Source organism: Myotis daubentonii, chromosome 14, assembly GCF_963259705.1.
Source record: "Myotis daubentonii chromosome 14, mMyoDau2.1, whole genome shotgun sequence".
Classification (NCBI taxonomy): Eukaryota; Metazoa; Chordata; class Mammalia; order Chiroptera; family Vespertilionidae; genus Myotis; species Myotis daubentonii.
Genome location: NC_081853.1, coordinates 46104850 through 46128990, shown reverse-complemented (window position 1 = coordinate 46128990; position 24141 = coordinate 46104850).

The window sequence follows — 24141 nt, the reverse complement described above, 5'->3', positions numbered from 1 at the left end:
ATCCCCTCACCCAGGCTGGCCAGGCACCCCAGTGGGGACCCCCACCCTGATCCAGGACACCCTTCAGGGCAAACCAGCCAGCCCCACCCATGCACCAGGCCTCTATCCTATATAGTAAAAGGGTAATATGCCTCTCGGCACCGGGATCAGCGTGACAGGGGGCAGCACCCAAACCTCCTGATCGCCTTGCGGCTCTGTGTGTGACAGAGGGCGGGGCCACAACCTCCCTATCCGCCCTGCTCTGTTTGTGACAGGGGAAGGCGCCCCAACCCCCTGAGCAGCCCTGCTCTGTGCCTGATGGGGAGCTCCCCAACCCCCCCCACCCACGGGCCCTGCTCTGTGTGTGACGGGTAGAGCCATAACCTCCCCATCGGCCCTGCCCTGAGTGTGAGAGTGGTGGCACCCCAATCCCCTGATCGGCCCTGCTCTGTGGGTGATAGAGGGCGGTGCCCCAACCCCCTGATGGGCCCTGCTCTGTGTGTGACAGGGGGCGGTGCCCCAACTCCCCTATCGCCCCTACTCTGTGCGTGACAGGGGGCAGTGCCCCAACCCCCTGATTGGCCCTGCTCTGTGCGTGACAGGGTACAGAGCCCCAATCCCCCTGATGGGACCTGCTCTATGAGTGACAGGGGGCAGTGCCCCAACCCCTGGATTGGCCCTGCTCTGTGAGTGACAGGGGGTGGCGCTGCAACCTCCCTATCGACCCTGCCTTGAGTGTGACAGGGGGTGGAGCCCCAACCCCCCAATCGGCCCTACCCTGATCATGACTGAGGGTGGCATCACAACCTCCCAATCTCCCTGCTCTGTGCATGACAGGGCGGCTCCTCAACTCCCCAGTCGGCCCTGCTCTGAGCCCGACCAGGGGCTGCACCTAGGGATTGGGCCTGCACTCTGCCACCCGGGAGCAGACCTAAGCCAGCAGGTCATTATCTCCCAAGGGGTCCCACACTGCAAGAGGGCACAGGCCAGGCTGAGGTACCCCCCCGAGTGCACGAATTTTTGTGCACTGGGCCTCTAGTCTATATATATAAAAGCCTAAGTGACCAAACGACCAGATGACTGGTCGACTGGTCACTATGACGTGCACTGACCATTGGGGGCAGATGCTCAATGCAGGAGCTGCCCCTGGTGGTCAGTGCACTCTCGTAGCCAACCTCCTGCAGCTGGCCAACCTCCTGCGGCCAGCCAACCTCCTGTGGTCCCTTTCCCTGGTCAGCCAGCCCCAGTGGACCCTGATCGCTGGCCAGGCCAAGGGACCCCACCTGAGCACGAATTCTTGCACCAGGCCTCTAGTATCTCAATAAGATCCCTTGATTTCATAGATAAAGAACCCTCTAGCAAGTCACCTACTTATAACAGGAAGAAATACTGGCTTCAGATTTTCCACAGTAATAGTCAATGCTAAAATACATCTACAAAAGAACAGTATCCAAAGACCCAGATAAGGGTTATATAAGGATAAAGACGAGAAATAGATGTGAACATGAAACAACCCAGAAAGTGTTTTTCCTATAAGCCTTTCTTGAGGGGTCTACTGGAACAGGGTTTGCAAATAGTGGCTGTGGGCCAAATCTAACCATGTGGTTTTTTAAAAAATAGAGTTTTATTGAAATGCAGCTGTACCCATTCGTTTACATATTGTCTATGGCTGCTTTTGTGTTTACAGCAGAGTTGAGTAGTTAGGACAGAGACCTTATGGCCTGCAAAGCGAAAATATTTAAAGGTTTGCCAACCTCTGCTCTAGACAACAAGCTTCCTCAAGGTAGAGGTCCTCCTTGTATCCTTAGCACTTTTTCCTGGCGTATAGGAAATGCTCCATGTGAATTTACCCAATGCAAGAGTAAGTACCTCAGTTCTCATTCTTCACTTGAGCACCTTCCCCCCATCTATCTCCTGGATCACCATTCTTCCTTTCATTCCCCAAACAGACCCTTGGTAATAGGGGCACATAAGTGTTTGATAACTTTGTTGTAAAAGATTGCCAGAGCTGCAAAGAGTTAATAGACTAACAGTGAGTGAGTCTTTGTACAAAATTGCATTCACTGAATTTCTTAAGCTTCAAATACTGCTAAGAATACCTTACATTTGTGCAGTGATCTACAGATAACAATGTACTTGCTCTCTAGTCCCTTCTCTGCCCAACTCCTATTAAAATTTGTTCTGTTCTCTTATAAAAAATGTTTTAAGGGAAGAAGGGCTATATTTAGCAGGTATAGAAATTCAATGAAAGGATTGCTTATTAAATCAATCCTAGTTCTCTCTCCTCAGAACTTTTTCATGTCCTTTTGCTTCCCCCTCCTCTTTTATTTAAGCCAGGCTAGTTTAGAACCCTAGGATTCTAAGCACTGGGAAAAATGGACATCAACAAATACACCTTACTTTTCTAACAGGTAGTAAAAGTGGTTGTTGAAAATGTGGCCTTTCGAGTCCAAAAGCTCATTTTATCTTACTTTATTACTTTTTAAAAATTTATTGAATTTATTAGGGTGACATTGATTAATAAAATTATATAGTTTTCGCATAAACAATTCTACAGTACATCATCTGTATATTGTATTGTGTGTTTACCACCCCAAGTCAAGTCTCCTTCCATCATCATTTATCCCCCCCCAGACCCACTTCTACTTCCCTGCATCCCCTTGCCTCTGGCAAACACCATACTGTTGTCTATGTCCATGAGTCTAGTCTTTTTATTTATTTGATTACTCCCTTCAACCTTCTTACCCAGACCCCAAATCCTGCCCCTCTGACAACTGTCAGTCTGTTCTCTGTATCCATGAGTCTGTGGGGGTGTTAGTTTATTTTGTTCATTAGATTCCACATATAAGTGAAATCATATGGTACTTGTCTTTCTCTGACTGACTTATCTTACCCTTTGCGACAGCAAGAATGGACCCGGAGAGTTAATTATGCTAAGTGAGAAAGCTCATTTTAAAATCTTAGCTTTGTGTTGTGGATATGTGACCTTGGATGTGTTAGTTAACTCTTCTATGCCTCAGAGAGCACATCTGTAAAATGCATATCCTGATAGTACCTACTTCATAGGCTTATGGGAAAATACAATGTTTTAGTATAGAACAAAGCATGCGTATTAGTGCTTGGTACATAATAAGCATTCATAAGTGTCTGCTCATGTTTTTGTTGCTATCATCATCATTCACTCTTTGCTGTTAAGGGAACAATTAGTGAAGGATTGGCGTGCACAGTGTTATCTGCAGCAGAGCCGGAAAGAGAGTTTGGATAAGAGGGCTCTCAGGCTCCTGGCATGACTTGTTTTCTTTCCCTTGATCTCAGCAGGGTGGAGACTGCCTGCTCTGTGGGCTACAATAGTTCCACATGGGGTTGATTTCTGTGTGCTGTGGGTCAGGGCCAATGTTTCTTCGGGAATTCCACTTTTAACTGACTGTTAAGTGAAGATGGTAATGATGATTCCCTGTAGCTCCAGGAAGAAGTGGTTTTTGGTTTTTGTTATTTTTGGAAATCTTGTGGGTACACCTCATTGCTGGTTGAGTAGATAGGAGTTCAGCTTGCTGGGAGATCTCTGTGCATTTGGGGGGTTCCAGGAAGAGATGGGAATGCTGCTTGAAATGTTATTGTCCAAGGGACTACTTTAGTCTGACTGACTTCTATTTCAGAGCTGGATAAAACAGTTCATTTATATATATATAAAAGCCCAGCGACCAGAGCGACTAGAACAACCGGAACGACCGGTTGCTATGATGCGCACTGCAGTGGCCAACCAGCTGGATCAGGGCCCCGATCGGCCCCCCACAACCTCCCATGGCCCCTCCCCCAGGCCAATCTCACCCCCGATCAGCCCCCCAACCCTGATTGTGGGGGGGGGGGGCAGCCGGCCAGACCGCACCATGCACGAATTTGTGCACTGGGCCTCTAGTATTATAATAACATGAAAAGCAAGGACAACAGTAGTTTGCCTGGTTTTGCCCACTCTGGGACTGTGACCATCAGTTCATCAGGTTCAGATTGCCTATCCATAGCCATTCTCAGAGGTTTTTTTTTTTAAATCTTGGGATGTTCTTTGGCAGCAAACAGATTAGCTAAGAATGATCTAATTCACTCTGAAATCAGAACTCTCTTACATTGACTATATGTGAGCTTTAAAGGATTAGAATAACACATTACAAAGAACATATAGTAAATTCTGATATAAACTTATACTATCTTTTCTCTAAGGAGAGGGTAATGACTTTAGACACTGAGCCCAAGCAAAAGGTCTTCATTTCATTTTGGTCTGATTGCTTCTGTAAGGGAGGAAAATGTTTTCCTCTACCCTCTTGGGGTCTCTGGTTGGGTCTGAAATTTAAACTGAACAAGACAGATTAAGAGGCAAAAAACATACAGATTTATTTGCTTGATACTGGAGCCATCATATATATATACAGCAAAGTATCCCCTCAGGAGTTCTACTGGAGACTGGGAGTTCGATTGCTCGCTAAGATGTGTGCTGACCACCAGGGGGCAGTGCAGAGCAGAGGAAGGCCCCGATCAGCCCTGATCGCCAGCTAGGCCTAGGGACCCTACCCATGCATGAATTTCATGCACCGGGCCTCTAGTAAGGAAATGAAGGCCTAAAGGAACAGATCTGCATGGTTTTTATGCAAGGCATAATGAAGAGTGGGCAGTGCACGACTAGCGTGGCTCAGTAGTTGAACGTCGACCTATGAACCAGAAGGTCACGGTTTGATTCCTGGTCAGGGCACATGCCTGGGTTTGGGGCTTGATCCCCAGTGGGTGGTGTGCAAGAGGCAGCCGATCAATGATTCTCTCTCACTATCAATATTTCTCTCTCTCTCTCCCTCTCTCTGAAATCAATAAAAATGTATTTTTTAAAATAAGAACGGGCAATCATGAAGAAATATGAGAAGTTAAGTAGTCTGAGGTGAGGGCAGCAATTGGAAGAAACTTAGCAAGGCCTATTGGGATTCTTCTCAGGGAGTCCCATTGTCTTCAGAAATAAGGATGCTCCTTTCCTTAGGCTATGGGGAGGGCATCTCTCCTATGAGGCTCCTATGACCTATTTCAAAGAAGAAGGGTGACGGGTGAGGGAGGGTCAGAGTGACCTTCCTGCTTCTGCCCTTTTTTCAAACTCCTTGAGCTTAAAATATACAGTGTACCAGGGTGGCATATTTGGGGGTAGTGTGTCCTGAATCCCATCACTGCCTCTTGCACTGTCCACGTTCTGCTGACCTTCCTCAGAGAATCCTGAGCCCTCGCTGCTGGCATGCCGCTGCTTTTCCTCCCAGCCTCTTACTATTTACCACAAATTCCTAGACTTTGGTGATGAATTTGCTTTATGCTCCCTTTCACAGCCCCTACCCCCTGTCAAAGTATCTGTAAAGGTTTCGGTTCAGCAAAATACTGGCCTTTCCAAATTACATATAGATAGGAATGGCCCTTGTCTGTTTCCTTGGGGTTGGAATATTTTTTCTTTTGAGAAAATGAAGGTTTTTCTTTATTTTCCCCAGTAATTCATTAGTGAATTACTAATGAATATGAGAATGGAGATAATGATGTTGATGTTAACAGCCACTGAACGTCCTTTCAGGTAATCCTCACAACCACTGTATGAGGAGGTTTTTATATTCTTTCATATTTAATATTTATACATAAAATGTATATAAAATTGATATAAAATAGAATTTATCATTAATAATAAATATGAGTTAATATTTAATGTTATTGTACTCCTTTTCCAGACAAGGAAATTGGAGCGAAGAGAATTAAAGATCATATCACTAATATGTCTTGGAGCCGGGATTGAAAACCAAATCCAGCTTCTCTACAGAACCCTAAATTTTAGCCATCAAGATAATAAAACAGTTAAACATTTAAAAATATAATTTTAGGTGAAGTGATCCATTGGGCCATGGTCTAAGGATACAAGAGTAATTGCTTGGAAGTGGCTACAGACTGAGAACTCGGAGGGTGCATTTTGTCCACACCCTGAAACCACTCTCTCCTATAAGCAGACCACAAATTCTTTAATGACTCCTTAGAGTTCTCAAATATTTGTAAGATTCAAGGATTTCATAGTTTTAAAATACTTTTTGTTTTCTATTTTTTTCAGTAATGAAAAACAAAAACCCAAGCCTTCATTTTCATTTGACTAAATTAAGATATTTTATTTGCAGTCACTCAGCTAACAGTGGTAGATAATAGATAATGACTCCACTATAATTTCTCCTACTCTCAATTGAGTATTAGTAGTAAGTAACATTTTAAATTCCTTGGATGGTTTCTAAAATGTTGGACTTGGATGAATGAGCAGCAAAATGAGACTATTTAATATGTGCATTTCCTGACTTCTGTGTTGTCAGTGTTTGGAATAGTGGTCTATTTCCCACCACCCAATTTTAATATATTTTGTATTCTGTGCATCAGTTGATAAACAAAGCAGAGGCCCGCCATATGGCAGCTTGATTGACATGATAGAATTTACAGCTTGTGTCCTGAGGCCTCTAAGCTCATGTGGAGAGAGGAGTTCTTTGCAACCTGCCTCTGATCAGATCATGGTTTTTTTTGTTTGTTTTTTTTCATTTGTCTATAGCTCAACTGTTCCCTGGAAGAAACTATGCTGTTTAGATGGTGGACATCACTTCATATTTCTTAAGGTTATATTTAGTGCCAACTAATAGAATATCAGAAGGTCTCCATTTTCCTTAATATCTTGTAAGATAAAATCTTCAGATCTGTTCTTTCCTATTAGGATCTCCCTACCATGGAGATCAGGGAGGTAGTTACAGCAGCAGTTCCTGACTTTGATATTAACGTTTTAGAAGCAGCGAGAAAATCTCTCCCCATACTAGGGCACTGACTACTTCCTTAAAATTATCTTCTTCCTCCAATTCTGATTTTCCCTCCATAATAATTTCCTCCATTTTTGTTTTTCATCCTATAATATATGTAATTTTGTAAGCTGTGATCAACAGAAAACTTCAAGGCCAGTTGCTGTCCTGAAAGAAAGGGTTTCTTAAGCCATATCCTACCCAGAAAAAGGACCAGGTCCTGGGGTCTACAGTCTACACGACCAGCAGCAGGGCTGGAGGGAGAAGATGAACCACTCCCCCATCCGGGAATTAGCAGGGCTCTTTTATACAATGGCTCTGGAGAAGAAAGATGTAAGTTGTTTTGAAAGACTTTAAAGTGACTGTAAGTAAAGGGGGTAGGAAAAGGTGAAGTGGAGAGAGCACTGGAATTGGTACTTAGTCCATAAGGAAGAGGTGCTTGAGGCTTCTGATTTGGGGCCACACTTTTAGACAGCTCTTAGGTGAACAAGATGTGGTGGTGTCTGGTGATGGATTATTCTCCCTGGATAAGAGCTCAAATAAGCTGCCTGCAAGTTGTTTCAGAGTTTCAGCGTGCCTTCAGGAATGTGTGCAGTCTTTTGTTGGGTTCCTCCTGCCGCTTTGTTGACTGATTAACTCATTTTCTCTTCCTCCCAGCTTTCTGGCTTGTGCTAATTTAGTTTAGGACATTGCAGACTTTTCCCCTTGTCTAAATTTTTTTTTTCATGGAAATCAGGTGTGATGTAAATAAATGTACAATTATATTAATGCATATTTTAAAGGAACATGCTCAGTGCTTACCTACTTTTTGGCTTCTATCACCTGGGACCACTGAGATCTATGATATGGCTGTTTGGCTGGGGTGGGTCATGGAGGAGAAGGGTAGAATGAAGGATAGGGAAGGCGAGGGGAGATAATTAGCATGGGATTAAGTCAGGGAAAGGAAAAGGAAAAGGACATGGGGCAGAGAGGGAGAAGGGATGTGGAGAAAGTCCCTTTTGTTTATTATAAGCTACACTGCCATCTCTCCATTCCTCACTTATGCCCACTATTTGTTTAAACTGCAAGGCATGAGGTAATGAAAATATATTGACTTAGCTCTGTGACTAACAAGAAGAGTTACCACTGGTTAAATAACCATCTCTTTGGTTTTGTGTCTTCATTTGTAAAATAAGGGAATTGTTTCTTCCAACTCTGACCTTTGACTCTGAGTGGTATAATTTTGCATTGTGTTCTCATATGTTTAACAACAACAACAAAAAGAATTTGAAATGCCTTAATGCATTAAACTTTTTATATAAATAAAGCATGTAAAATTTAAATGTACAACTTCATGAATCTTTTCATACATGTTTGCATGCATATATGTGAGAGTATGTGTACACATTGTGGACAGAAAAAGGGGTGCTGCAATAAGTTATAGAATTCTAATAGGGCAGGTCATGGTGGGTAGGCATGCCCCAGGCCTATAATTTCTTTAGTGAAAGGTTTTTCAAAGCCTGTCCATTGTATCTAGGTTAACATACCTTTGAAATGTCATGTGTAACATCCCTTGAAGGCATAACCACCCTCTTGTTACAATCCTGATTACAGTTCTGTAATTCTGTCCTTACCTTGCTTTCTTCCACCTTCATCCAGTGTTCCTTATACTCCATCCTTAATTTGGAATGCATAAAAGAAACTGCAAAGCTGTTATTCTCCAGAGCATTTGAGATCTTGCTCCCTGACATAATAGTTTTGGCTCAAATAAACTATTATAAAAATTCTCTACAGTCTTGAACATTTCTTACATAGATATCATATATACACATACACACATATACACCTATACACACCCATGTAACTACACTTAGTTCAAGATATGGAACTTTTTTGCCGAAACCGGTTTGGCTCAGTGGATAGAGCATCGGCCTGCGGACTGAAGGGTCCCAGGTTCGATTCTGGTCAAGGGCATGTACCTGGGTTGTGGGCACATCCCCAGTAGGAGATGTGCAGGAGGCAGCTGATCAATGTTTCTCTCTCATCGATGTTTCTAACTCTCTAGCTCTCTCCCTTCCTCTCTGTAAAAAATCAATAAAATATATTAAAAAAAATATGGAACTTTTTCAACACCTTACTCCTTGTTCCTGGGAATATCTAGGGGAACTGAGTAACTCCTAAAGACAACCCAAGCTACCACTTTAAAGACCATCTTTAGCTAAAAATAAAAGAAAAACGGGACTGGAGGGGCTGTTATGGAATGTTACCAGGAAAGCACAGTAAACAAATAAGGTTTGTTATATAGATATAAGCCATTGATAAGAGGTTTCTGTGATTTAGAGTCATCTTTCTCTTCTGGTTAGAGAGACACTCTTATAAGTGGAGCTATCCTTTATAAATGTAAGTTTCCGTCAGAAAGGGTAACTTCTCTGTGTTTCAAAAATAATCAACTAAAATTAATCCTTATGTCAAAGAAGGATATTTTGGGGTGGCACATTCTGCTTCTCTACTCTTCATTTCATAAATGGAATCATGTAGTATGTATTCTCTTGTGTCTGGCTTTTCATTCTTTATTGAATTTATAAGATTCATCTATTTGTCCTGGGTAGCAGTAGTTTGTACTTCCTCTTGCTGAGTGGTATTCTGCTAACTCATATATCATTATTTTTCACTCTATAGTTGATGGACAATTGGGTTATTTCCAATTTTTATCTTTCTTGAGTAAAGCTGCAATAAGCATTCTTGTACAAATCTTTTGGTGGACATGTACACTCATTTCCCCAGGGTATATAGGTATATCAGCAGTGGAACTGCTGAGTCATAGTTGTATGTTTAGTTTTAGGAAAAATTGCTAAGTAGTTTTTCAAAGAGATTGTGCCAATTTACATTCTCACCAACAACAGAGTTCTACTTGTCCCACATCCTCCCCAATACTTAGTATTCTTTGATTAAATGTAAAGACTATTATTTATTCAGTCCTCCATTCACTCTTATTTAAAGTATTCACTGAGCTCTTATAGCAGGCATTATGGTATAATATAATGTCTTAATGGTATAGTATAGTCCTTATAGTATAGCAGTGTGTGCCATGGACAAGACATTTTTCTCCTGTCATAGACCAAATATTTGAGTTAGGGGTCAACAGTCTTATACAACACACATTACATGACATGTACCATATAGAGTTCTAAGTGCTTTAAAAAAGTATTCTGCCACAATTCTAATTTGGGAATATGCTGCAAGGAGGAGCATCTATCCTTTTGTCCATCCTGCTTAATGACTTCTCTGCAATGGAAGACTGGTAAGAGCCTAAAGCCTTGACTAGGGAGCATCGTTGATGCAATTCCTGGGCTTTAAATGGCATGCAGCCTGTCTCTGCCCTCTCTCCTCTACTGTCCATCTTCTACACGGAAGGTGCAGCAACAATTTGGAGAAAATCAGAGAAAGCTTTAGTGAGGAGGTATTACAGCTGAAACCAATAACTGTCAGGAGTTGTGTACCAGTTAGGTCATCATATTGCAAGGAACAGATCATTAATTTCAATTGGCCTTCTCAAGGAAGAGGATTTGTTGTTCTGTGTACCTGAGCATGCAGAGGCAATAAAATATCCATGTTTAGTTGATCCAGCAGCACTACGGTAGCACCAAGGTCTCAGTTTCTTTCCATGTTCCCATTCTGGCTCCTGTGACTAAGTCCAGTTCCCTTCATGGTTTAAAGATAGCTGACACAAGCATTGGGGATATAGGGTTCCTGTTCAATTCTGGTGAGATATAGAGGGTTTATGTCCTAGCATTCTAATGGGCTTCTGAGATCAACCCTGATTGGTCTGCAATAGGTCACATGCCCACCCTTGAACCCATGCTTGGTTTAAACCAACCAGGGATCACAATTGAAGTGAGAGGAGGGTTGGACTTATTCTGAAAAAAATATAGAAAGAGGTAGCTACTCAAATAAAACCTGGTGCTATTAAAAGGGAAAGATGGAAAATGTGTTGGGTGGTCAATCAACTGTGTCCATTACAATCAAGAGGCCTTGACTACCAGACTTCTGAACTTTGAGACCTTACTAGCTCAGGTTCTAGATCAACCCTATGGATTTTAATTCAGCAGGACTGCATTTTTAACACATCTACCCTGCTGATTCTGGTAATGAACCATCTTTGGGAACCACAAGAGTACATAACTTTAAAAAAAATAAGTAATGTTTATAAATTCCTTTCTCTTGTAATAATAGTATATGTTCATAACTTATAATTTAGAAAATACAGAAATGATAAAGACAAATTCAAAATAATTTTTCCCCTTGCATTGGAAATGCCTCTGTTTCCTAAAGAGGTATAGTGTTTGTGAAATGGAAGTACTGAGCATCTGAAAAATCTATTGTGTTTCTTTGTGATAGATGCTTTACATTTCATTAGAATTCTTCTACATCCAGAGCAATTTTGGGATACTCGCCAAAAGCTAATGGTCCCTCTGAACTGTTAACACACAGGGACAGAGGAGATTTGTCATATCGTCACCAAGACTGGCTTTATGGAAAGAGTCATTAATCAAGGCAAGCAAGGCATTTTGCAAATATCCAGATCTGGAGAAGATGACCACCTCAATTGAAGGCATTTGTACGTGGGAGAATTTGAATGTGACTCAGCCTTCCTTGCCAATAACTGGGCACCAGCAATGGCATTATTTGAAGCACTTTCCTATGGTTCAGTCTTGCTCTTTTTATTTGCATGCGTTGTTGAAGGTGAGCTTGTTGTCTCACACTTGTATGTTCAACTGCACACCTGACCTTTGGGCTAGAAGGACTCCTGTCACTCCTAGCTCTGAGGACAGACCATCCTCTTGTCTTGCCAGTACCATGTTTACAGCTTGTTGGAAGCAAGTTTAATAGAATGAAGAATTTGTAAATGGTATAGGTTTTGAATGAACTATTATGGTAACATAAAATTCTTTAAAGTCCTGCAACCTTCAAAGCCTCCTAAGAAATATTTTTGGAAATCACTTTACAGCCCCTGAATTATAGTAATATAGCAGATTTTTTCTTTTATCAATTTTTTGTGTGCCATGGATTCTATTGAAACTTGTAGGAAAGTTATGGATTACCTTCCTAGCAAAAATGATGTATGCGTACAACAATTTCAATGTAAGTTTTTGGCCTATCTCTGGACAGGTTAATGGAACTCAGACTGAGAAATACAGCCCATTGGTGGATGTTTTTCTAAAGTTCACTCTTGTGTTAAGCTATTATAATTTATGTGCATGCTCTGCTACTTATGCAATCTTCAGCAAGCTACTTAACCTCTCTGTTCCTCAGTCTCATTGTCAACAAAATGGGGATAATATGAGAACCTACTTCCTAAAGCTTTGTGAATAATAAGTGAGATAATGATATAGCTTGCCATCAAGGTATGCTGCTAGGGGTAGAAATAAGGTTTAGAAGGAACTGGATCTTGCTCAAGCCTTCTATAATACTTTATCTTATTCACTAACTAGAGGCCTGGTGCACAAATTCATGCATGGGTGGGGTCTGGCCAGCTGGGGGTAGGGGATGCAGGAGGTTGGCTGGCTGGCCCACCCCCAATGGGGTGGGGGGACCCGATTGGGGGTGGGGCCATCCAGGGGGAGAGTCTGTGGGAGGTTGACTGGCTGGCCCTGCCCCCAATTGGGGTGGGGTGGACCTATTGGGGGTGGGGCCAGCCAGGGGGAGGGGCTGCGGGAGGTTGGGTGGCCAGCCCCACCCCCATCGGGCCAGTTGGTTGGCTGCAGTACACGTCATGGTGGCTGGTCATTCGGGTCATTCAGGTCATTCCAGTCCCTTGGCTTTTTTTTTTTTAAAAAAATATATTTTATTGATTTTTTACAGAGAGGAAGGGAGAGAGATAGAGAATTAGAAACATTGATGAGAGAGAAACATCGATCAGCTGCCTCCTGCACATCTCCTACTGGGGATGTGCCCGCAACCCAGGTACATGCCCTTGACTGGAATTGAACCTGGGACCTTTCAGTCCGCAAGCTGACGCTCTATCCACTGAGCCAAACCGTTTCGGCCCTTGGCTTTTATATATATACTAGAGGCCCAGCGTGCGATTGCAATCACGCGAGGAGGCAACCCGTAGGGGGTCAGGACCCGCGCCTGACCTGCGTAGCACTGGCCACCAAGTTGTGTCAGTTGGGGTGGGGGTGTGCTCCGAGCCACACGGCGGCTGCTCGGAGCACGCCCCCAGCCACCGTGTTGCGTTCACTGGGGTGGGGGCAGGTGCTCCTGTGTTTTGTGTCTCTGCTCCGGCCCGCCCCCAGCCCCAGCCTCTCCATGTGTTGTGTCCCCGCGGCCGCTGGGGTGGGGGCAGCACGCAGTCCTCTCCTGCCCATCTGCGCGTGCAGCTCCCCCTGAGCAGTCGTGATGCAGCCTCCTCCTGAGCAGCCGTGACGCTCGGCTACTTAGCATATTCCCTGTTTATATAGATAGATATAGGTTACATGAAGTATTGCACCAAAGAGTGTGTGAGTGGGTGGGCAGAAAGTCTTTCTCTCTCTCTCTCTCTCTCTCTCTCTCTCTCTCTCTCTTTCTCTCTTTCTAAAGTCAGTAAATAAAAATTAAATAATAAGTGGAGTGTTGCGGATACTGTCCACTCCATCACATAGCATCCCCTTTAGATGAAGTTTATCTGCTATGCAATGGGGAACCATGGAAGGGTTTGAAGTAGAGGAGTGATATATAATCAGATTTTAGAAATATTTTCATTTTCTTTGCATTAGGGGGTGGGGTGGTACAATAAATATTTTATTTTTAGGACCTCCAGGAGATCAGATATTTTTCCTGAAATCAGGTTGCTGCCTGGGAAAGTAAAACAGGGATTTGGGAATGTAATTGATGAATGTAGTTTAGAATTTCCTCCCCAAGGCAGTGTTTGTGTCCCATAGAGCCATGCGTGAGTGAGTATAAATGTCTCTGGGGACAGTCAACAGGTAACTCTGTTTGGCTGGCCTCTAGGTCATTGTAATTGTGGTCTATCAGGCATAGAGAAGGCAGCCTGAAGAACATTCAGGATGGCCACAGCTTACACAGTTTCTTGCTGGCATGTCTAATCAGTGACTCAATATAGTTTATGTAAATGAGAGATTTTACATCAAACACACAGCTGTAATTGAGTACTTCCCTGTCTTTTCTGTGTGAAAAATGGCTATGTTCATCTCGTCAAGTGGAATAAGATGATTACCTGCACTCTAGTTACATAATAGTTATCCCATCAATAAAACATGATTTCACAACTTTCAAGGGGAGCTAACGTACTAACATTTCAAAATAAGAGGGAATCACTTACAAAGCCTTTTTATATAAAATCCTCTAGGCCATTTAAATAATAAGAGTAGCATTTCTAAATTTACCTTTTAGTAAGTTATAGCGAACACAAGGCTGAGACAAGTAAATAATGGCTTAGTTAAAATTAAAAGGAGTATAAAAATATTAAAAAGTAAAAGGAGTAGAAAAAATATTAAACCAGACACCTCATCCCCCTTCCTGCCCCCTATAATTGATTGTGAAGTGGCTGCAACTCTTTATCTCTTCCAGTAGTCATGCCTTTTACAAGGGGACATCTCCCCTTGCATCAAGAGTGGAGTCTAGAGCTGCCTATGGCAGTTTTAAAATATGGCCCCCACATTCTTTGACACTCCTTCTACTGAGAGGTCGGCCTATGTTCCCTCCCCCCGAATCTAGGCAGTAACTGCCGCACCAGTTTCTGGACCAAACCTTAAGAAACTAGTAGTTGCCACTTTCTTTCTCTTGGGATGCTGGCTCTTGGGACCCAGGCACTATGCTGTAAGAAAATTAATCTGCCCCCTGAGAGTATCACAGGGAGAGGAATTTACCAGTCATGTGACTGAGCCATCTTGGAAGAGGATCCTCCAGCCCTAGTCAAACTGCCCAGCTGACATCTAGTGGAGCAGAGATGAATTGCCCCCACTGAGCCCTGACCAAATGGAACATTTGTGAGCAAAATAAATGATTGTTGTTTCACACTACTAAGTTCTGAACTGGTTTGTTTTATAGAAATGGATAGCTGGAATATCTCCCTTGAATATGAGCTGGCTGTGTATTTTGCTTTGGACAATGAAGTGTGGAAGAAGTGATGGTGTACAGTTCAGAGCCTTGGGAACCAGCTCCATCTTAGTATCCTGACTTTGGAGCCTGTTGGAGGATGAAAGACATATGCCCAGCTGCCCATTGCCCCAGCCAAAAGCAACCCTACCTCCAGAAATGTAAGTAAGACCATCCTAGACAAGTCAGCCTCCCAGTAACTGACTGCAGATGCGTGAGCAAACTAGTCAAGTTCTACCAATCCTGGCCCAGACTAGGGCATCATGAATGTTTCTCTTACTAGAATAATCTTGGCCTTTATCGTGATGGGATGTTGTAAAGAGAAAACAGATCACTCCAGCAGGTCCCTCTCTACATACAATTATTTGGTGCTAAACTCTACTCAGGATGTATATGTTTTAGGAAGTGACATTAAGATACATGTAAGGCTAGATGACAAGGTAAGAAAAAATAATATTTTAGGATGGCAACTGAAGTAATAGCTATGGGTATTAATATAAGGATGAGTTTTAAAAAATGGAATATACAGATGGTGGAATGCAATGTAGCACTGAAAGTGAGTGAACTAAAGCTACACGGATTAATGGAAAAGTCTCACAAATATAATGTTGAAGGAAAAAAGAAACTTGGGTGGCAAACCGAAGTGTTTTTCTATTAGGCATCTGAAGCTTTTCAGCAGTTCACTATGCAACTGAACACTGATACTGGGTAAGCTGCATGGGAAATGTTAGTGCTCAAAGCTTATTTGATACAGAGTGCATCAGTTATGTAATAGTATTTTCAAAATTTAATCTAATTTATTCATGTTAAAATGAAATTTAAACCTAGTAAGTCATCTATCACAACTAATGAGTTACTGACATTTTAATAGATAACAAAGTCTTAACAACTATTGCATGTAGTTTGTAAGTAGGCATATCAATGGTGTAAAACTGTAGCTTTTGTCAGTCTTATGAACATTATTCAAAATTTGCATAGTAAGATTTTCAGAAATTGTATTTAGTGCGTTTATTTAGAATATTCAGAATATACTAGTCCCCTAATCCAAGGACTCGGGCTTGGCTTGCAGGGGAGGGTTTGTTTCCAGCTCAATCAGTGCCTCTGGGAACTGGAGCACAACAGGGTAAATGCCTAATTATTCTGACATATCCCAAGATTTGCATTACAAAGGCTGACACAAGACTTAAAGCCTGATTCATGCTTACCTACAAATCGGTTCTGAAATTGTGACTTTTACTCAGCCAAATAACTCCGAGATCTTCAAGATCTGTCATTACATCAGTTCAGGGCTCTTCACTGTGGGAAATCTGTACTATCCCCACTTGCCATCTTCCCCATCTGCCCTGTGACCAGAGGCCAACACTTTTGAAAACTGATCAGCAGTTCTCTTTCTTCCTCTGCAGTTTTGCTTGTGTTGTAGATTGGATGAGATTGCTCCCTCCCTGTTAGAAGTGCATATGTCCACATCTTGGATATGTGACTTTGTAGTGTGTCCTATTGTAGGAAGCACTTCCACTGAACTGTGGAAGTTATCAACCAGATATGCAAAAGTTATTCGGAGCTTGCTATAGCAAGGGAGTCAGCCACTGGCCCTTGCATTTTGGAAAAGACTTAGATAGATGTTGTCTATTTGTCTCCTCATATCTTAAAGGCCTGCAGGAGAGGAGGAAAGCTTTATAGTGGAAACAAGGGGAGGCTTCAGGTATGCCTGGATAGGGGGCTGTTGGCATGGGGAAACCATAGGCGGGCTAATGAGAAGCAGGGTTGGGGGCGTATAGTTGGCTTTCTCTGGACAGCTCAAGGTTGGAACAAAGAATAAAAATTAGGGAAGCTGTCAGTTAATGATCCAGTCCTAGCAGAGTTGAGCTGATTGTCCCAGGGCTTCCTGATTGTTATTGGAGATAATCTAACTTCCTACAAATCTGACGTATTGCTGGCTGGCTTCCTTGGCTGGTTATTATAGATAATGTGTTGGTTTCCTGGGCTGATTCTTTTTTTTTTTTTTTTTTTTGGTTTGTTTTGTTAATCCTCACCCAGGGATATTTTTCTCCATTGATTTCTAGAGAGAGTACAAGGGAGGGAGGGAAGAAAGAGGAGGAGGAGGAGAAGAGAAAGAGAGAAAGAAATATAGATGTGAGAGACACATGGATTGGCTGCCTCCTGAGCATGCCCAGGCCAGGGCTGAGGATCGAACCTGCAATCCATATACATGCCCTTGACTGGGAATCAAACCCTCAACCCTTCTGTTTACAGGCGGATGCTCTAACCACTGAGCCATGCCGGCCAGGCCCTGGGCTTATTCTTGAAGGTTGTGGGTCCCAGTTCTATTTTTATATATAGTCTGGCAAATGTCCACTTGTATATTTTAATCTCTTAGTACAGAACTCTAGAAATTAACATGTAACTTCACAGTGGTTGAGCTTTATTCAAATATGTTGTAAGTCAAATACAGATACCTTCTAGAAAATTAAATAATCCTTTGTGTTGGACTATTAAACAAAATTCTAGTATGATATTGAAAAGACATTTCACTTCTCCTTTACCGTATTTCTAAGTTTTGGATAATATTTTCTTAACATTGTGTATTAGGGAAGAACAGATATAGGAATCGTGAATAATCCATGCAGTTCTGGCAAAAGTAGGAACTATGTAAGAACTGGACAGAAGCACTGTAATTATATCAGCATAAATTTAATCAAGGAGGAAAAGGCATATTGGAAAGATATATGTTGGCCATGGGTTGAGCAGCATTTTCCAATCTGCTTTCCCAAGCATACAACTTACATTTTTAAACCTTTACATGATTTACTCCTTTGGTTTATTTCTCATTTGGTTTACCCTCCAAGAGTCGAAGAGATAGATGTTGTCTATTTGTCTCCTCATATCTTAACACTAATTAGTTCCTACAACATATTCAATAAGCTAGATAAATAAGGTCTATTTCACGGACTCCCTTGATCAATGACTCAAGGGAAACTGGACACATAAACCTTCTCTTTGGGCTTGAAATGCCCTTCTTTTCCCCTACCAGAGCAGAATCTAAGACAGTTATACTCACCTCTGCAAGTTTTTGACCAAACTTCTAAAATTCTCTAATTCCTTACTGGCAGGTGGCTGTAATTTACTAAGCCTGCACGTTTGATTATTAGAAAAAATATTTCTTTTCCAAAAACCTACAAATGGACAGCATTTTATGCCATCATTTATCTGCATATAAACTTTTTAATTCTGGTAGGCACCCAAAGATGCACCATGGTATTTTTAGTAGGAAAAAGTCTTCAAAATATAATATTACCTTAAATATGAATTTAATTAATTGGCTTCAACCATGAAAAAAAGGAAAATCTATATTTATATTTTAAGTTTTATTTGAACTGAGTTTTCTAAAATACCATTATTAGGTGATTTACTAATTCCTACAGTGTCATTTGTGCCCAAAATATCAACCACCTTGTTGTCCACTAGATGTCAGTGCATATCTACACTAAAATTATTGGTAGAGTATCCATCTGGTGACAAAAAAAAAAAAAAAATCTAATCCCTGCAAAAGAAGTCACATCCAGCCCCCTCTTCTTGGTATGAGAGATGCCACAACCAGGCCAACTTTCCATTCTTTTTCATGTAGGACAGGCTCGGGTTGCTTTTATTATTGGCTGACAGACATCTGCAGACTCTGGTTTCAATAATCACTGGCTTTCCCCTTGTTAAACATGGCTATCTCCAATTGAATTTGAAGAGGGTAATCAATGCTTTGTTTTGCTCTATTGAATTAATGACACAATGAAACTGACTGCCAGGATCAGATAACACACACATAAACTCGTCTCTTAATCATTTGCAATGATCTACAGAGTGAAAGATTATATACCCAATTATTAAAGCCATAGTGCCCAGTGTCACTTTATCTGTAAACCACCAAGCATCCTCCCAACACAGGCTCGGAATATGTTTAGAATGTATAATATGTGTAGTATAATGGAATTGCATGCTCTTGGCTTCACACAAGCAGGTGTTTTAATCAGGATGCTGTTGGTGCATTCTCAGAGGCATGCGTGTGGTTGATAACTATGGTTTCAGAGCCTCTTTGCATGGGAACAATTCAGGTTGGCAGTCTCTGAATCATATCTGGTTGAGGTAAAGCTGCATTTGCCAAAGAATGCTCTGAAGATCACTAGTCTTGTAGGAGGTGACTAGATGATACTAAAAGGTCAAATGAAGGTACGAAAAGAATGCAATGGAGTACTCTGGGGCAAACCAAGATTCAAACATGTTTCCCTGATGTAGGTCTTCCCAGTACCTTTAGTATGCTCATCTGAGGCTGTAGTTTGCTGGGTTTTCCAATTATTTTAAACCTTAGAATAATTCATCTACATAGTATCTTGCCAAGTTGATGTGGAAATGTGAAAAAATACTAAAAGAATTCTGGGCTACAATTAGATACTTCATCTCAAAGTCCTCTTCCATTTTTTTTTTCTCTTTCCTTCCTCATCAGGACATACAGGGTGGGGCAAAAGTAGGTTTTCAGTTGTGAGTATGTGAAACACAGAGTTTATTTTTGTATTACTATTTATTAATTATTGTATTATTTATTTGTATTATAACCATAAACCTGCCTTTGCCGGACCCTGTATTATATGTCAGGCACTGCGAGGAAACAGTGTAATCATGTAGATGCCATACAAGGAACAAAGGGAATTACTAGGGCTTCATTTTTCCAGTAATGTGTAGTAATCTTTGTATCTCAGTATATTTTACATTTAGAAACTTTCAAAGTCTACATATCACCTGGACTAGGTAAGCACCCGCCATTGCCCTGGAACCCATGTTTCATTGGGGAGGGAAATATTTCTCTATGCATTCCAAGAAATCCTCTCGACTTCTTTTGAAATATTTTAGTGAGGAGTTGACAAAACAGAGGGTTAGCCAACAGGAGTCTAAGAGGCAATTTTGAGTTGCTGGCATAATAGAGGCAAGGGTTTGGAACAGAGTTAAGTGATCTAAAGGAACTGCCTAAAAAGCCACATAAGGAGGGACATTAGAGGCAAGAGCCAGGGTAAAAAGCAGAGAGGATTGAAAGCATGCAACGGGAGCACTGAGTGTTGGATGGAAAGCAGGGCCTTCCTGCTGGGCAAGAGGAGTCTTGGTTTGATACATCTCTCACGGGAGCAACAACAAGAGGCTTTTTAAAATGCTCATCAAGACTTGAATGAAGCGAAGTGCGGGCTGCTAAATATAGATGTGACAATGCCAAAGGTGAGCCTCGTCTTCCCTGGGAAATGTGTTCATGGTGAGCACCATCTGCTTTCTGATTTACCAATTTACCCCCAGAGCCATGTCCTGCGAACTAAGAGCTTCTTCCTTCCCATATACACTTGCTCATTTCTTATAACAGATTTCTAGTTTTTTTTTCTCATAAAACTGCAGAGAAGGCTGGAGGAAGAGATATGGAAAAGGAGTAAGGTGACAGCATTGTCTTTGAGAGAACCTATAGAAGCTATTCAAATCAGGTAGAGGAATGAAAATATGTCTTGACCTCCAACCAGTGGCTATGGGATGTATTGATGAACTTAAGGCTTTGACAATCATTCATGTGTAGGCCACTCTTCACCAGCTTGAAATATAAAATAAAATCCTTTTTTGAAAAATTTTCTGGAAATTATAATGTACATAGAGAAAATGGAATATAAGTGAAAATCTTGATGAATTTTCACAAACTGAATGTACCCTTTTAACGAGCATCCAAATCAGGAAACAAAATATTACCAAGGCCCCAGCAGTTCTTCTTGGTCCCCTTTGACGCACTACCCTATTCCAAGAGTAACCAGATCCAACTTTTAACAGCATAGATTAGTTTTGTCTGTTTTTGAACTTCATATAAATGGAATCCTACAATATGTGTTCTTTTTTAGATGGTCTCTTTCATTCATCATTGTATTTGTGAGGTTCTTCCATAGTGTTCATGTAGTTGTAGATTACTTGTTCCCATACAGAACTTCATCGTGTGGACTTTCACCATTCAGTTATCTATTCCACTGTTGAAGGGCATTGCTGTACTTTTCCGTACGGGGATGATTGGAATAGTGCAGCTATGCTCATTCTCGCACATGAGTTTTGGAGAATGCATAGATGGGTCACGTTTTATGAAATGTTCAAATTAAGAAAAGTTCATCCTTCACTCTCTTAGATCTGATTCTCAATATAAGTCCAAGGACACCAAAAGCTCAGCTCTACCACCTTGCAAAGGAAAAGCAGAAAGTCTTGCACATCTTCCTGTAACCCTGCTCTGTGCTGTTCTGGGATTGCAGCATGTCACATATCCTGCCTCTGGCCATAGGAGACAAGATATTTGCATTATAGTCACCACCATACAGTGTAATTATAATGAAGTTTGTTCGCAGGACTAGTTCTTGCCATATGTATATTCACACAGCCCCCTTGCCCCCCACCTCAACCCCACCTCCATGTCCTGCCCATGAACCAGGGCAGCTAAATTGGATGAAATTTGGACCCCATGTCCTCACATACAGTGTCCATAACCAGTTATCCTATCCTCTATACCAAAAAAATTGGGCCCTGCTTTGGAATCTGAGTCTCAATTGAGGTTCCCACTCTTAGGGTGAGTACCCTCAGAGTACTCTGTTAATTTTTCTGGCCACCTGGCCTCTGCCAGGACCACACTGGTCCATTAAATTTATATGACTTGAAACTTAAGAGGAAGGGGGCTCTGAGCTTATTCACATTTCTCCCAGAATGTTTCTCAAGTTCACTGTCAACTAATGGATTCAAATACATATGATAGGGAGGTACCACCTAACTCCATCTGCTATCTGTCAGTTCTCCGCTCTGGGCCTTTGCAAAGCTCGAACATTTTCTAACAGAACAATGGGTACCTACCTCTCATTTGTATAAACTAATGGGGGAAAATATCTTCTCTAAGACGATATAATACTGAATGATAAAACCAAGTTGTAAAAGGATATATACAGCAATATCATTTAGGTAAAATTTAAACTCCCCTAAATCATTGTTGACAGAATTTAAAAATAGGCCTGAGATCAATCATACCAGTCTCAGGAAGGTGAGGACATCTGGATAGGGTGGCTGTGGTGGGTTTTGGGACAGAGGGGAGACATTAAAGTTCTCAATATTTTCAAATGATGGGTTAGAGTGGGGATGGGAGTTGGAGATGGTACAGGGAATGAAAGTCACCATATAATATAAGAAAATCGTCCTACATGGAGTAATAATGTTAGTGTGCCAAATTTAGGAGTATGATTACCTCAAATTTTCACATGTGAAGTCCAAAAGACACAAAAATGTCCCACCCAGGACCTTCTGAATCAAAATGGGAAATTGGAGGGGTAGAAATCTCCATTTTTCCCCTAAGTTCTCTTAAGTGATTCTTAAATACCGAAAATGTGTTCTGTTTTAAGAGGGACTACCTGGTTTTAGGTCACCAGGTTATGCCAAGAACTGCAGAACACAAGCTCCCAGGAAGAGCAGGCAAAATTCTCCCTAATGCAAAATTTCTGTTTGTGTGTGTAGATGTGAATGTGAATTAGCTCTGAGGATGAGGCGCTGTATAAAAGCTAATTACTCCTGGGCAGACTTAATCTCCTATTTATCACTTAGGGAATTTCTTTTTCAGTCACCTGTAAAAGAGGAAAAGAATCTTGTAATTTTCACCAATATTATTTATAGTAAGAGCTAGGCATAACTCAAAGATGAAAGAAGAAAAGATAATATCCATTATTGGTGAGGAACAGAGGTACAAAGGTATACTATGAGTGGTACTGGTATACCTAACAAATCCTGTCCTCAAATTCCCTCTTAGAGGAATCTATCCTCCAGAAACACTCTTGGGAATGTGTAAGATGGGTACAAGAATGGTCATTTTTGCATAGGTTGTCATTGAAAAAATAGAAAGGAAGCCACCCAAATGTCCTTGAATATGGGACTAATTGATCACATTATGGTATCTTAATAACTGCTTCTAAAGAATTAGAGTTTTTACATACTAACACAGCAATATCTAAGATGTAATATTTGTAAGAGGTATTGCTAAGGAAAAAGGATATGGGAGTATAGTGTATATAATATGAACATACATTTTGTTTTTTAAAGAAGAAAATGTTTTTTAAAAAAGAAAAATAATATTTTAGCATAAGTTTAGAAAAGCAAAGTTAGATGTACCATATGCTCTGAATTGTTTAAAGTGATAACCCCTTGGGCATGAGATTGGGGAACTTTCATTACAAGTGTTATGTATTTATGAAATTGTATGTCAGCTAACTCTGCATTATATTTATAATTAGAAAACAACAAAGTTTGGTTAATACCCTAGCAAATTAAGGACATAGAAGTCTTAAAAGGTCTCTTTTCTCATATTCAATACATGCTATAGGACTTGTGGCAACATGCTATGAGAACATCTTGATCAATTAGACATTTGTGGTCAAGGAAGTTTACTAATAGGAAGTAACTGGCTTATCATACAAGCAAAATGGAATTGTTTGTCTTTAAACAAGTAAAAACTACACCAGCAGGAAATCTAAGCCAGACCAAGTCCTTACCCGTAGAAAGGCCCAAAGAGAATGTAAGTAACTCTAAAAACCAAAAGCAACTGGTTCTCAAAATTAAATTTATAATCTTCTGAGCTAATTACCTTTGATATCTCCTCCACTGAACAACAGAAGAGAAGTGTGAAATTGCTCTTAAGGCAATCCCCTAGCCCCCTCCACCAGCCGAACAATGAGTGAGCCAGGAGGGAAATCAGAGTGCAGTGATGGGGAAGGAACTGTGGGCACTTCAATGGCAATTATCTGGGGCAGTGGTCGGCAAACTCATTAGTCAACAGAGCCAAATATCAACAGTACAATGACTGAGATTTCTTTTGAGAGCCAAATTTTTTAAACTTAAACTATATAGGTAGGTACATTGTTATTAACTTAATTAGAGTACTCCTAAGGCTTAGGAAGAGCCACACTCAAGGGGCCAAAGAGCCGCATGTGGCTCGCGAGCTGCAGTTTGCCGACCACGGGTCTGGGGGCATGTCAGCAACACAAGCCTGACTGGTTAGGTGCCCTCCCATATCTAGGGAATGCTGCAGCCTGCCTGTAGAAAGCTGGAGAGCATGCATCATTCAGGTCAAGAGGTGCACCTAGCGGGGGGAGTATTCACTACCCTGGAGCTTTGTCTTCCTGAGTTTTCATGAAACCAATACTTGCTATGTATGAGATCTTAGTGAGCTCTGCCAGAG